The sequence below is a fragment of the Neopsephotus bourkii genome, unplaced genomic scaffold (assembly GCF_033783945.1).
Source record: "Neopsephotus bourkii isolate Nb327-2 ecotype Australia unplaced genomic scaffold, CSIRO-AGI_Nbou_v1 NB_457, whole genome shotgun sequence".
NCBI lineage: Eukaryota > Metazoa > Chordata > Aves > Psittaciformes > Psittacidae > Neopsephotus > Neopsephotus bourkii.
In genome coordinates, this window is record NW_026900959.1 from 2,262,462 (window position 1) to 2,274,638 (window position 12,177).

Genomic DNA, 12,177 nt, shown 5'->3' on the forward strand with positions numbered 1-12,177 from the left:
CTGGGACTTTCCTGGCTGGCACAGGCAAGGTTTAGGAGGTGGCAGGGTGAATCGAGGGATGAGAGATGCTCCTCAGCCTATGGCTTCCCATCCTTTCCCAGGTCTCTCCCTACATCAGCAAGGGATGATCCCTGTCCACAAGCTGGCTGATTCCCATCTCCAAAGCCTGGGCAGGAATGGGAGCATCCAGCGGTGCCCCTGGCTCAGTTAGCTGGAGGTGTGGGATCTCCTGACGGCATGATGCCATTCAGCAGGAATCAATTGCTTAAGCGTGTGCTAGAATGAATTAGTGCTGATGATGGAGGTTATTTATTATTAATCAGTGTTAACACACTCCTCTCCTGAGCCCGCCCCCACCGCTATTTTTCTTCATTAACCAAAGAAATAGAAACACCTTCCAGACTCCGCTTCGGGTGTAATGAGATTTGTAGCAGGGCAGCAGGCTAACGAGGGTGGGATGGCACTAATCCCATTCCACAGAGGCAGCAGCAGGGACTGGGGGGGTGCTGCTGGAATAGATTCCCCACCGCACCCCCTGCCTGCCCTGTCTGTGTGTGTGTGGGGGGGGTTAAGGTGGAAAAGGGGATGTATCCTGGAATATCAAGTCCAGGAAAGGAGGCTGGAAGGGCTGAGCAAACAAAATCAGTGGCAGGGAGGGGTGGAAGAGATTACAGCTCAAAGCCCTGGACAAATGGAGAGTGTTTTAATCTGATTAGGGAGTTATTGTCATTATTGTGTTATGATGATTATAGATCACAGCTCATCAAAACAGAGTTTTGTTCTGAGCATTAAGAGTTGCCCCTCTCCACGGCCTCCCTCCAGGAGTGAGGCAGAGCTGCATCCCAGGGTGAGGGCTATGGACCAGGGGTGTGCAGAAAGCCAGGAGCATCCCGGGGGAAGGCTTGGCAAGGCTTGAAGAGGCAGAGCGAGGAAAGAGGGGCGTGAGGATTGCTGGGATAGAGAGAGGATGTGGAAATCAGGAAGGAGCAAGCTCGCTGAGCAACCAGGACGGGGATGCTGCTCATGGCCAGGAAACGATGCTCCTGGGACTGGGCACCCCAGGATCCTTCTCCTCTCCCTGCTCCACACATCTCTCCAAGGCAGCTCCTTCTTCATTCCTGTCTCCTTGGATTAGAGATGTGCTCCTTTTGCTCGGCAGCCGGATTGCAGGCGCCACACTGCAGCTGCAAACTGCATTAGTGTCTTGCCAAGGAGGTCCTAATGCTATTAGGAGGGAGGCATTAGAGGTGCTAAATGACAAGGCTCTAATCAGCCCTGGGATTTATCAGTCCCAGGCCTTGTGCAGGGTGGAGCAGGGCTCTTCATTCAGAAAAATTACCTAATTGGGAGGGTCTGGATTCTCTCTGCCTGTCTGCCTTCTGCAGCTCCTGGTGCCTCCCTGGGATGGGGAGCAAACGAAGCTGCTGCCAGGGCTGGAGGATGAGGAGCAGAGAGATGGCCAAGTGGAGGTACACAGCTCCTCGCGCCATCCAGCCTGCTTTGTCTTCTCTTTTGGTGGCTTGAGAAGTGCAGGAGTGGTCATTGCTGAGGACGGCAGCAGTCCGCAGTACATGGAGGCTGTTTTCCCACTGCCTGGGTGCCCATAAGGAGCGGGGCTGCCTTCCTGCCCTTGGCTTCAGCAAAATTAATTGGCAGTTGCCAAAGTCCGTAAACCCCAGCTCTGCAGGGGGAAGGAAGCTGTAAAGGTGCGTGTCCGCAGCCGTATTTCCTTCACTCCCCATTGATCCCGTGGCCTCTGCTGCCCACGGCTCGGCTGCAGGGTGATGTGCTCAGACCCTGCAAACCCACTGCATCGATCTGGGGAGCTCGGGCAGCCCACACTGCTGCGGCCGGGAGCAGGGCTGCAGCACAGGCACTTGTTCTCCTTCTCCTTCCACCAACAGCTATAATGTGTGTGGGGGAAAGCCTACAGCTGCATGGGACACACCATGGCATCAGCAGGGAGACCTTAGAGCAGCTCCAATGCCTGAAGGACCTACAGGAAACCTGGAGAGGGGCTTTGGACAGGGGAAATGGCTTTAACCTGTCAGAGGTGAGACTGAGATGAGCTCTTAGGCAGAAGCTCTTCTCTCTTCACCATTTTCCAGTGCTGCATGTTTGACAAAGGCTAAAATACCAACACACTGTATTACAGCAGCGCTGCACGCAGCCCAGGAAAGCGCTGTAGCTCTTTGGATAGTCCATTCTGCTCCTACACTGTCATTATGGGAATCCCATTACAGGTATCGGCTGGACCCTAATGATGGCAAAGAGGGAAGCAGCCAGAGCCCTAATTTCAGAGTCCTGTCCCCCTGCCTGTCCCCCTGCAGCCACAGAGCCACCACGGGGCAGGTTGTGTTTAAAACCTCAACTGAACATGGGGATGTTCCCTTCTCGTCTCGGCTGCAGTGGCTGGGTTCAGCACGTTCCCTGTCCCTCAGTGTGCAGTGTTCGAACAGAAACCGCTGTGTATATTGTACAGAGCTCCTCCACATGCAGATTTTGGGTAAGTATAACACCAATATCCCCGCCAGCCTCCCCGCATCCCCCTGCCCAGCCTGAGGCGTTAGCAAGGAAAGGGGAAAAGCACCTCCTGAGCACTCTTCTGCTGCAGCTGCAACAATCAAACAGCAAAGGAAGCTGCTGGAACCTGCCCTTCCCCAGCCAGGTCGGTGCCCAGGAAGGGTTTGCTCATTCCAGGGATGCTGCGTGGGTTTGGTGAGGGGACCCCGGGGTCCCTAAGGAGCCCCAGGGCTTGTGCATTGCCACCGCAGTGGCACAGGGCACATGTACCTGGTTATCAAAGGCCATTCCCTACCTAGTGCCAGGCTGTCCCTGCAGAGCAGCGCTACCTTTCCCAGGGACACAGCTCATTAGAAGAGGAGCCGGGAAGCGACTGGATTTCCACCCCGCTGCTCCCGGTTATCGCTGTGAAAGGGGAGCCAAGAACCAGCAGCTGCTGGGAGCTGAGGAGTTAGTATTAATTTCAAGCAAAGCATATGCTGTGTGTTAACAACCCTCCGTGCTGCGGCACAAGGGCCAGCACCAGACAGATGGCTCCGTGTGCAGCGGGAGGGATTCATGCCCGGCTCTGCTGCCACGCCGCGAGGTGAGCGGGGCCCGAGGGCAGGGACTGCGGAGCCAGGGGACACCGCCAGCATCTCACATCGCTCGTAGTCACAGAACCCCCCCGGGTTAGCACTGGAGCGAGCGTCCTGCCCACGTCCCCAGGCATCAGTGTGCGCTTGAGCCCAAAGCCGCCGTGTGCTGGCTGCATCCCAGAGCTCAAGGAGGGCAATTCCCCCCGCGCTGCGCTCTGGGATGGGAGACTGAGCTGAGCTCTTAGGCAGAAGCTCTTCCCTGTGAGGGTGCTGAGGCGCTGGCACAGGGTGCCCAGAGAAGCTGTGGCTGCCCCATCCCTGGCAGTGCTCAAGGCCAGGTTGGACACAGGGGCTTGGAGCAAGCTGCTCCAGGGGAAGGGGCTGGAGCTGGATGAGCTTTAAGCTCCCACCCACATCTCCTGGATGTGGAGATGGATGGGGAGGTGCTTTCCAGCTCGGCTAGAAGGCTTGAAAAGTCCTGAGCCATCTGTGAATACTTTGGCACCCAGGACCGCAGAACACATTAAGAGCTGCTTTGCTTCCTTAACTTGCCGTGGGAAATCACACTGATAGGTGTTAATGCAGGGTTCAGAGCAGCGTTTCCTCTCTGAAACAGCGATTGCACCCAAAATAGCTGGTGTGAGAATAAAGAATGGGTTCTATTTTTACTGGGCAGCGTGAGCTGATGCCATGGAGCCTTTGCACAGAGCTGTTGCATGACTTCACTGACCCTGAGTGGGCTCAGCCCACAGCTGCCCCTGGACAGCATGGGCAGGAGCAGGTATGCAGGGAGAGCAAGGTCTCTTCACAGCAATGGGGACTCATCGGGACATGGATCCCGACCCAGAGGGTTTCTCCTTTGTACCTGTCCTGCCTCAGCTTCCAGCCAGACCCTGCTCCTTGGGAAAGGCTGGTTTGCAGAGCTGTTCCCACGGGTCCCCCTGCCTCGTGTTCTTCACCCTTTGGCAAGACTCATGTCCTTGGAGGGCTCCAGAGGTCCTGCTGGATTAACCCACTCCACAGCCTGTGCATCTCCTGCCTGGGGATGGACAACAAGGGATCACACTCGGATCCTCTGTCCCTCCCGCCGAGCCTTTGTCCTGGGATCAGCATCGCTGTCCTGACCCCAGGGACCAGGAAAGGGGAGGCAGGAGCAGCATGACTGGAATCGGGAGCAGAGCATCTCCAGGGGAGAGGGGTATAAATAGCAGCTGCTCTGTGCCAGTGACAAGAGCAGGGAGGTGGAGCCCAGGGATTTTATCAAGGGCAGGCTGGGAACGCTAGGTTATAAATAGGAGCAATGAGGGCATGGCACTAATGAGGGGTTGGGCTGATACTGGCCCTGTGATTGCGCGATGCTCCCAGCATGGGGCGGAGAAGTGATTTGTCCCAAAGCCTTAGGGGAGGGAAGGGGTGCCCTGGCCGTGTGTCCCAGGGATGCAGGGATGGCAGCAAGGGGTGGCATCATCAGGAGGTGCCAGTGTGGAGGTGGTGGCTGGGGAAGGAGTAAAGCTCACGTCTTAATTGCAATCCCCGTTAGTGGAGCTGGTGACTGAATCACTGTGTCCAGGAGCTGCAGGCAACGGCGAATTGCAGTGAAACCCCTGAGCCAGTCACTGAGTCACAGACCCACTTCTCCCTGCGTTCTGCCCCCGTGGACACCCCAGACTCCTCCTGCTTCAATTGAACCCGGGTCTCCTGGCCCTGCTGCCAGCATCAGCTGCTTCCTCAGCTGCTCACGAGCCCACACCTCCATCTCCTCCCCACGTCTTCCTCCCATCCCATAAACACTCCTGGCTGCAGCCCCCAGCCCCCAGCCCACGTGTAGGACCTCCTGCCCCAGCGCTTCTCTCTCCCAGCAGCATCACACCAAAGTCAAACATGAAATCATAGAAACACAAAATGTTTCTGCTCACGCTGCTGGGGATGCAGCCCAGGGCATGGCCACCCCCGCCTCCTGCTTCCCTTCCATCCTGCTCCCTGCATCCCACCTTCCCTGCCCATCCCCTGCCTTCGTAGCCCCAGGACACAGCATCCCTGCCTCAATAGAAGAGACTGGGGCTGAGAAGCAAATCCAGGTGCAAAATCAAAGCTCCCTTTGTAATTCAAGCAGCTTTTCCCCATCTCCGGGTGCTGCTGCCAATCCAGACTGGATTAGCATGCGATCCGCTGTCTGGGATGCGGCTGGGAGGGAGCTGACAGCGAGCACAAATAAACAAACAAACTACACAAAGGGCTGGGAATGCTGCGGATCCTGGGGGATAAGAGGCACCTGGGTGGAAACCGGCCAAGGTGCCCGGTGGGAAAAAGCCCTTAAGGAGCCCATTTCACTTCATTGCTCCCCGTGAGCGGAGTCATCCCATCTCTCCAGCCGCTGAAAGGCTGGTGATGCCTTTTCTGCTCTCCTAGAGGATGACTCCCAAACCCTGGAGGCATTCCTATGCATCCCTGCTGTAGGAACATCAGCTCGGAGCCGCTCTGGGGGACCGGTTGCTGCCCAGTCTGGGACTGGTAATGAGCAGAAGCTCAGTGGGGAAGGGCTGGTTTGGGCTCAGGAGCCGCCAGAGCTGCTCGCAGCCTGCTCAGAGGTGCTTGGTTCACGCTGCTCCTCCTCAGCAGCTCCGGGCTCTGCTCTCTGCTGCTCAGCTTCCCCTGGCAGCCTGGGGCTCCTAGGCCTGGCTCCTTGTGCAATGCAGCTTTCGCGCTGGGTGTGCAGGGGTGGGGAGCAGAGAGGGATTGAGGGGTGAGGGGGGCTGGAAAAGCAGGAGCAGAGCGGCTGTGGGGGGAAACTGAAGCAATAAGAGAATAGATCCCCATGGGGGGAATTGGGGATCAATAACGCAGGAAGCAGAGTGCAGGAACCCTGGAATTCCCTGGTGAGAGTGAATGGGGAGGGCACTTAGCCCAGCCGAGTAAAGGGCATAAAGTGGAGGCGGAGGGGCTGTTAGCTGATGGCCAGTGGGGCTTTAGGGACCTCAAAGAGATGATGGCTGCAATAATGCATCGTAGGCTCCTGCATATGCTGGAGGGGCTGCAGGGCAAGCGGGGGGGGAAGGCAATCAGGTCCTTGGTACTAGGTCTGAAAGAGGGGTCCTGTGCCAGAGATCTGCTCCCCGATGCCATGGAGCTTGAGGATGAGGGGACGGGGGCAGGAGGCTGCATCTTTGCTGCTTCCGTGCCCCTGCAGAAATAGTCCTGGTGTGAACGGGGTCAGTATTGCATGAGCAGGTAATTCTGCTCCTCTTCCTGGGCACCCCCCGTCTCTGTGGAGCCAGGGGTGGGTTGTTCAAAGCCTCAGTCCTGGTATGAGCTCTTAGGCAGAAGCTCTTCCCTGTGAGGGTGCTGAGGCGCTGGCACAGGGTGCCCAGAGAAGCTGTGGCTGCCCCATCCCTGGCAGTGCTCAAGGCCAGGTTGGACACAGGGGCTTGGAGCAAGCTGCTCCAGGGGAAGGGGTCCCTGCCAGTGGCAGGGGTTGGAGCTGGAGGAGCTTTAAACTCCCTTCAACCCAAACCATTCCAGGGTTCTATGATTCTATGTTGTGAACCATTTTGTTCACACTGCAAACAGCCTGGCTATACCCCGTGTCCCTGTGTGCACGTACATTGTCTCCTATACCCACACCACCCAGGCCCCCCCATCCCCTGGGATCCAACATCAAAGCTCGGGGCTGTTGCTTTGCTCCATGAGGGATGTAATCCCCGCTCTGAGCTGCGCATCCTCCTCTTGATGCTTCCTGACACCGATATCATCGTGCGCAGGCAGGCGCGGAGCCCGGCTGCCGCCTGCGATTAGGTCCCTGACACAGATGGGGCTGAGATTGCACCAGAGCCTCATCCCCGCTGAGTCGGTGCTGCTGGGGCTGTGCAGCTCCTCCTGCACCAACCTGTGACCAGCCCGAGCTGCTCAGCACCGCTGCGTGGTGCGGAAGGGTGGCACCCTGCGCACTGATGCTCTCGCCCGTCTGAACTGCACAGGCTGGGGATGTCTTGGGAGGCAGAATGTGATTTCCACGGCTGGAGCCAGGTCAGGGCTTGGATTCGAGGACGGGGACTCTCCTGGAAGCGCTGTGGGTTCGCTGATGGCCTCCAGCAGGAGCTCCCCTTCTGCTGGTGGTGGCTGATTCTGTGCGTGGCTCATGGGGAGCTGCTGCCTCCAGCAGCACGGTGGCTCCCGAGCTCTGCTCTCGCTTCTTCTGCACGGGGACCCGTGGCACCGCTGCCTTCCCCCGTGCTGGGGTGCAGAGCCCCCTCCCGACCCCTCTGCTATCAAGGGAGGGGGTAAGGGAACGCTTTCCCCGTCTCTCTCCATTCCTGTAGCATCCTGCAGGCTGCAGCGCAGGCACAGAGACTTTGAGAGCTTTGAGGGTCAAGTGCTGTGGCTGGATGCTCATAGGGAGTGGTGTGACCCGTCCTAAGCTCTGGGGGTTTAAGCTGCACACAGTGGTGTATGCCCGATATCAGATCCTTTCTGCCATGGAAAAGCACCAAAGTGACACCCCACCCCTGTGAGGCTGCCGGCATCTGCTCCCTGCAGCCCCCCCAAAGTCAAAAGCCATTTCGTGCACCCCATCTCATCGGTGGTGGGGTCCTGGGCTGTGCAGCAGCAGCAGGCGTGGGCCTTGGGGGTCCCACTCCTCTGCCATGGCTGCAGAATCCCCCCGTGCTGCTCCAGCCCTTCCTGGGCGGGAGCAGAGCTCGCAATGTGACCCAGGTCCCCGAAGAGCTCATCAGAGACGGCAGCAGAAGCAGTGTCACCTCCGTGCAATTAATCAGAGGAGCTATTTGTAACCGCAGGCACTGCTGCTCATCACCCGGCGAACGCCTCTTGCAGGTGGTGGAGGCTGCAGAGCCGCACCGGGTGCAATGGGATGTCCTGGGTCCCTCCTGCAACAGGGAACTTCCCCCCCATTTTCCAACATTCTGAGTTTAAACCTTCCTCCCGAGCTCCCAGTCCATGTGCTGGGCGGGGGGGTGCTGGTGGCTCCAGCTCAGATGATGCTGAACCCGTATGGTTTCCACAGAGGAGCCATTTGAGGTGTGCAGAAGCCTTTGCTGGGGGTTTTGCTTCACTATTCCCTCTTCGTCCCTCTTCACACAGCCATGTGTGTCATATCCATTACTGACAACATCTGGGATCAGGAGCCCAGTGACCAAAGAAAGCTTCATGAAATCAGAGCTCACCTCTGTATTATTTCCTAAGTGATAGGTGGGGAACTCATCATTCTCATACCAATGTTTATTGCTCCTGGACACTGAGGTGCTGCAGATGCCAGCACCAGTGAATGTTCTGGCCATTGCATTCTGTTGCAACAGACACAACAACCTAATTAAGGATAAATCCATCAGGACGAGCCCAGCCTTGCTGGATAACTCCAGGCTGGCTTCTCCAAATCCTTGCCCTGCTCCATGCTGGGATATGGCACCGGTTTAGCTGCATGCAAAGCTCCTGTGCATGCTCCCTGTGGTCCTGCCACCCTGGATTCCTGCTCCCCCATCTTCCTTATCCCTTCTTCCCCTCCTTTTCCAACGCAGGGAGCAGTGTCACTATTAAAGCACCGATCGTGTGACATCTATTCCAATCCCCAGCCGGGGCCTTATCATTAAATGCAAATGCTGGGGAGTAATTGCAGGCGGCAGCAGCAAGGAGAGGGAAATGACAGCGAGCCCGGGAGCATCTCTTAGGTGGGAAAGAGGGACGTGTAAACAAAATATGGACCGTTAGCCTGGAGCAACACTGCCTGGCAGCGCTACCATGGCTGCTCAGAGCTCCTCTTGCATTGCTTGGGAAGGGGATGGCAGGGATGAGGGGGCAGCCGCCCCTCTTCCAGCTCCATTTCAGAAGCAAAACCACCTTTTCCTTGCACGCCAGAACTGCCAACGGGTAGAGACAGAGCAAGGTGGGAGCCCTCAGCCTCATCCCCAGCTTACCCAGCTAATCTCTGCTTGTCAGCAGTGCTGAGGCTCTGTCAGCAGCTGCGAGCGGGGCTGCAATCTGCCTGCTAAATCCGACAGGATAATTAAAACCAGGTAGGGAGATGCTATCAGCTTCCCTCTCCCCTGTTCCCTTCCCATCCCTCCCTCCTCCTCCTCCTGAGGCAGGAGATGGGCTCACTGAGGATGCTGCAGGCTTGGGGGGTCCTCCTGTGCCCCCCATCCCCTCTCTGCTCAGAGCAGGGACCCTTCTGGCCATCTCCAAGGCTCCTCTCCATCGCCTCCAACCTGCAGGAGCAAATTCTCCCGGGGTAGAGCAACGCTGCAGTCAACTGGGGGCACACAAGAAGTTAATTTTATCAATGGAGAAACCCCAGGCAGGGAGGTGGGATTTTTGTCCTGAGTAATGGGAGCATCATGTCTCCAATTAGAGTCTGGAGGATTCATCTTGGAGCCGGGGCCTGTCAGAAGCTGACATTTATTAGGCTGTCAAAGTCAATCTCATTCAAGAGCTGCTTCCATGAGCACACGGGATTACATCTCATTTATACCTTTTCTATCGGGGCACCCAGCTTTGGGTGCGTTTCTTTCGGTTTATCTCTTGTTTTGTCTTCCCTAACTGGAAAGAAACCCAGTGGCACAAACTGGTTCCATTCCATAAAGGTGGTTTGTGGTCCATTCTCACTATTGCTATGCATAACCTGAAGCAAAGATCAGGGATTCCTCACGCCTGCGGTGGTGCAAAGGCCGGGGTCTTTCCCAGCCAGGCGGCTGGCAGGGAAGGGGACAGAGGCTGGGAAGGTCTGGGCTGTGCTGTGGGACATCCCCAAGCCAGGAGCCGCTGCCTTGGCTGTGTCTGCCCCGCACCATGCCCGAGGGGGGTTTGGGATGCGGGCAGAGCTATGGGCTCCCACCAGGGACTGCTGCCAGCTTCCTGCGTGCCCTCGGGACGCTCCAGCGGCACGGGGAGGACCGGAGCAGTGGATGCTGTCAGGTTAATTGCTCGTGGCGAGGGCTGGCATTGGCGGCAGCGTCTCGTTACCCACCAGTGTGCAGCGGGCGGCTGACAGGCGGTGCCTCTCCAGCCAGGACTGGTTTTGCTCCCTCTCAACCCCTTCATCTCCTTCAATCCATGGGGGGAATGAAAGGTCTGCTCTGTGCCTGCAGTCCCCCCTCCCGGGGGGGTCGGCTCTGCTCCCAGCCCGCGCCAGCAGTGTCAGCATCCCTAGGGAGAGGCAGCCGGATTGACGGCTCCGACTTCTTTCATTGCTCAATGCCGGGAGAACTATTTTTATCACCCTTTTTTCAGTGCTCCCGGCTTCTCTACCTGTGCAGAAGGGACAGGAGGGGTTTCAAACAGCTTTTATCCTGATCCTGGGATGTGCTTTGAATCCTTTCGCCCTGTTTTCCCCCTATCTCTGCTGTGTGCACCCTCCTGGGTTGATCTTGGGGCTCTGCAGCTCTCAGCGTGAGCCATCCCGTATCGATCCCTTCTGCCCCTGTCTCAGGCGCTCTGTCCTGGTGATTTATCAGGCTGGCTGGGAGATGGGAATGTGGTGTCTCTCGCTGAGCCTGACCCTGCTAAAGGCATCCCTAGGGATGCTTTGTGGAGCGACAGCATCTTCCATGGGGGGAGCATATCCTGCCCCAGCAGCAAAACTGGGGTGTCCCAGCACCCCAAGGCTGGGGGGAGGCTCCCTATTGTCTGGCTGCTGGGAGAAGGGAGTGGTCCAGGGCTGAGCCTTCCCATGGGACCAGGATTCATCAGCCCTCGCCTGCTGCTGCCAATGAGCCTGGTCAGATGCCCTGTTACTGGAATTCAGCCTCCTCGGAGCTGCCTGGACAGGGTTATTACAGGATATTATACAGACCACTTGCATGGCCACCTTCAGGTCATTTCGATCACTTTAAGCTACTTATCTGCCCATTTTCTTCCCCATAATATTTGCCTAATTCGATTACTCTGCAGCCTCAGCATGCTGCAGCGGAATCATCAGGAGATATTACCCAGAGCAAGTCAACTGGATCCACGTTTCCAGCTGCTTCTCTCCGGAGCGGGCTCAGCTCTGCCCTTGCTCAGGGACACTGGGGACAGCCCCAGGACTCCTCCCCATCGCTGCTGGGCTCAGGGCTCTCTGTGGTCAAACATTAGAGGCCCCCTCACAGCCTCTGTCCTTCACCCTTGTCTCATCAAACCCCAGGTTGTTTTGGGTTGAAGAGACCTTAAAGCTCCTTCAGCTCCAACCCCCTGCCATGGGCACCCTGTGCCAGCTCCTCAGCACCCTCACAGGGAAGAGATTCTGCCTAAGAGCTCAGCTCAGTCTCCCCTTGGGCAGGTTCAAGCCATTCCCCTTGGCCTGTCCCTACAGGCCGTTGCCCAAAGCCCCTCTCCAGGCTTCCTGTAGCCCTTTAAGCACTGGAGCTGCTCTAAGGTCTCCCCTTCATGCAGCAGAGGGGGAGAATCCCCTCCCTGACCTGCTGCTCATGCTCTGAGGATGCAGCTCAGTACCAGCCTGGCTCCTTTCCAGGCAATGCCTCTGAGGTGCCACTTCTTTCTCTCGTGATCCCCAGGACATCAGGCGATGGGGAGTCGAGCAGGGCAGGGGCTGGTTTCTCCAGCAGAGGTTAAAGAGGGAGAAAACAGCAGCAAGGGAAAAAATAGCCTCTGCTTTGTGTGTAGCTGTCGGGGTCCATCAGTGTCGGGGTGCTGTGAGGACTCCCATAGCCGCTGGCTATGAGCTGGCTGCTGTCAGCAGTGCTGCAAATGTGACCCCCGAGGGACACCCAGGGGGAGTGAATGTGTGAGTGTCAGTGCCAGGGTGAGCCCTGACAGCATCCACAGATCCAGCCCCTGGGATCAGCTCTCTGTGCGCACCCTTGGGTGGAAAACCCGAGTCAGACACTGTCTGAAGGAGGATGGAGGATGCAGGGCTTCCCCAGCAGCAGCAAGCATGCAGATGGCTGCAGGTGTGTCTGGAACAGTGAGGAGCAATGCAGCCCCTCCTCATCAGTGCCCCCAGGACTGGGAGCAGGGGTGAGATCCTTCCTTCCAGCCATCCCCAGGACCCACATGGGACCCTGCAAGCACTCAAAGGTGCAAAAAAGCCCACGTGGGACCTATATTGCTGCAGATGCCTGAAACACAG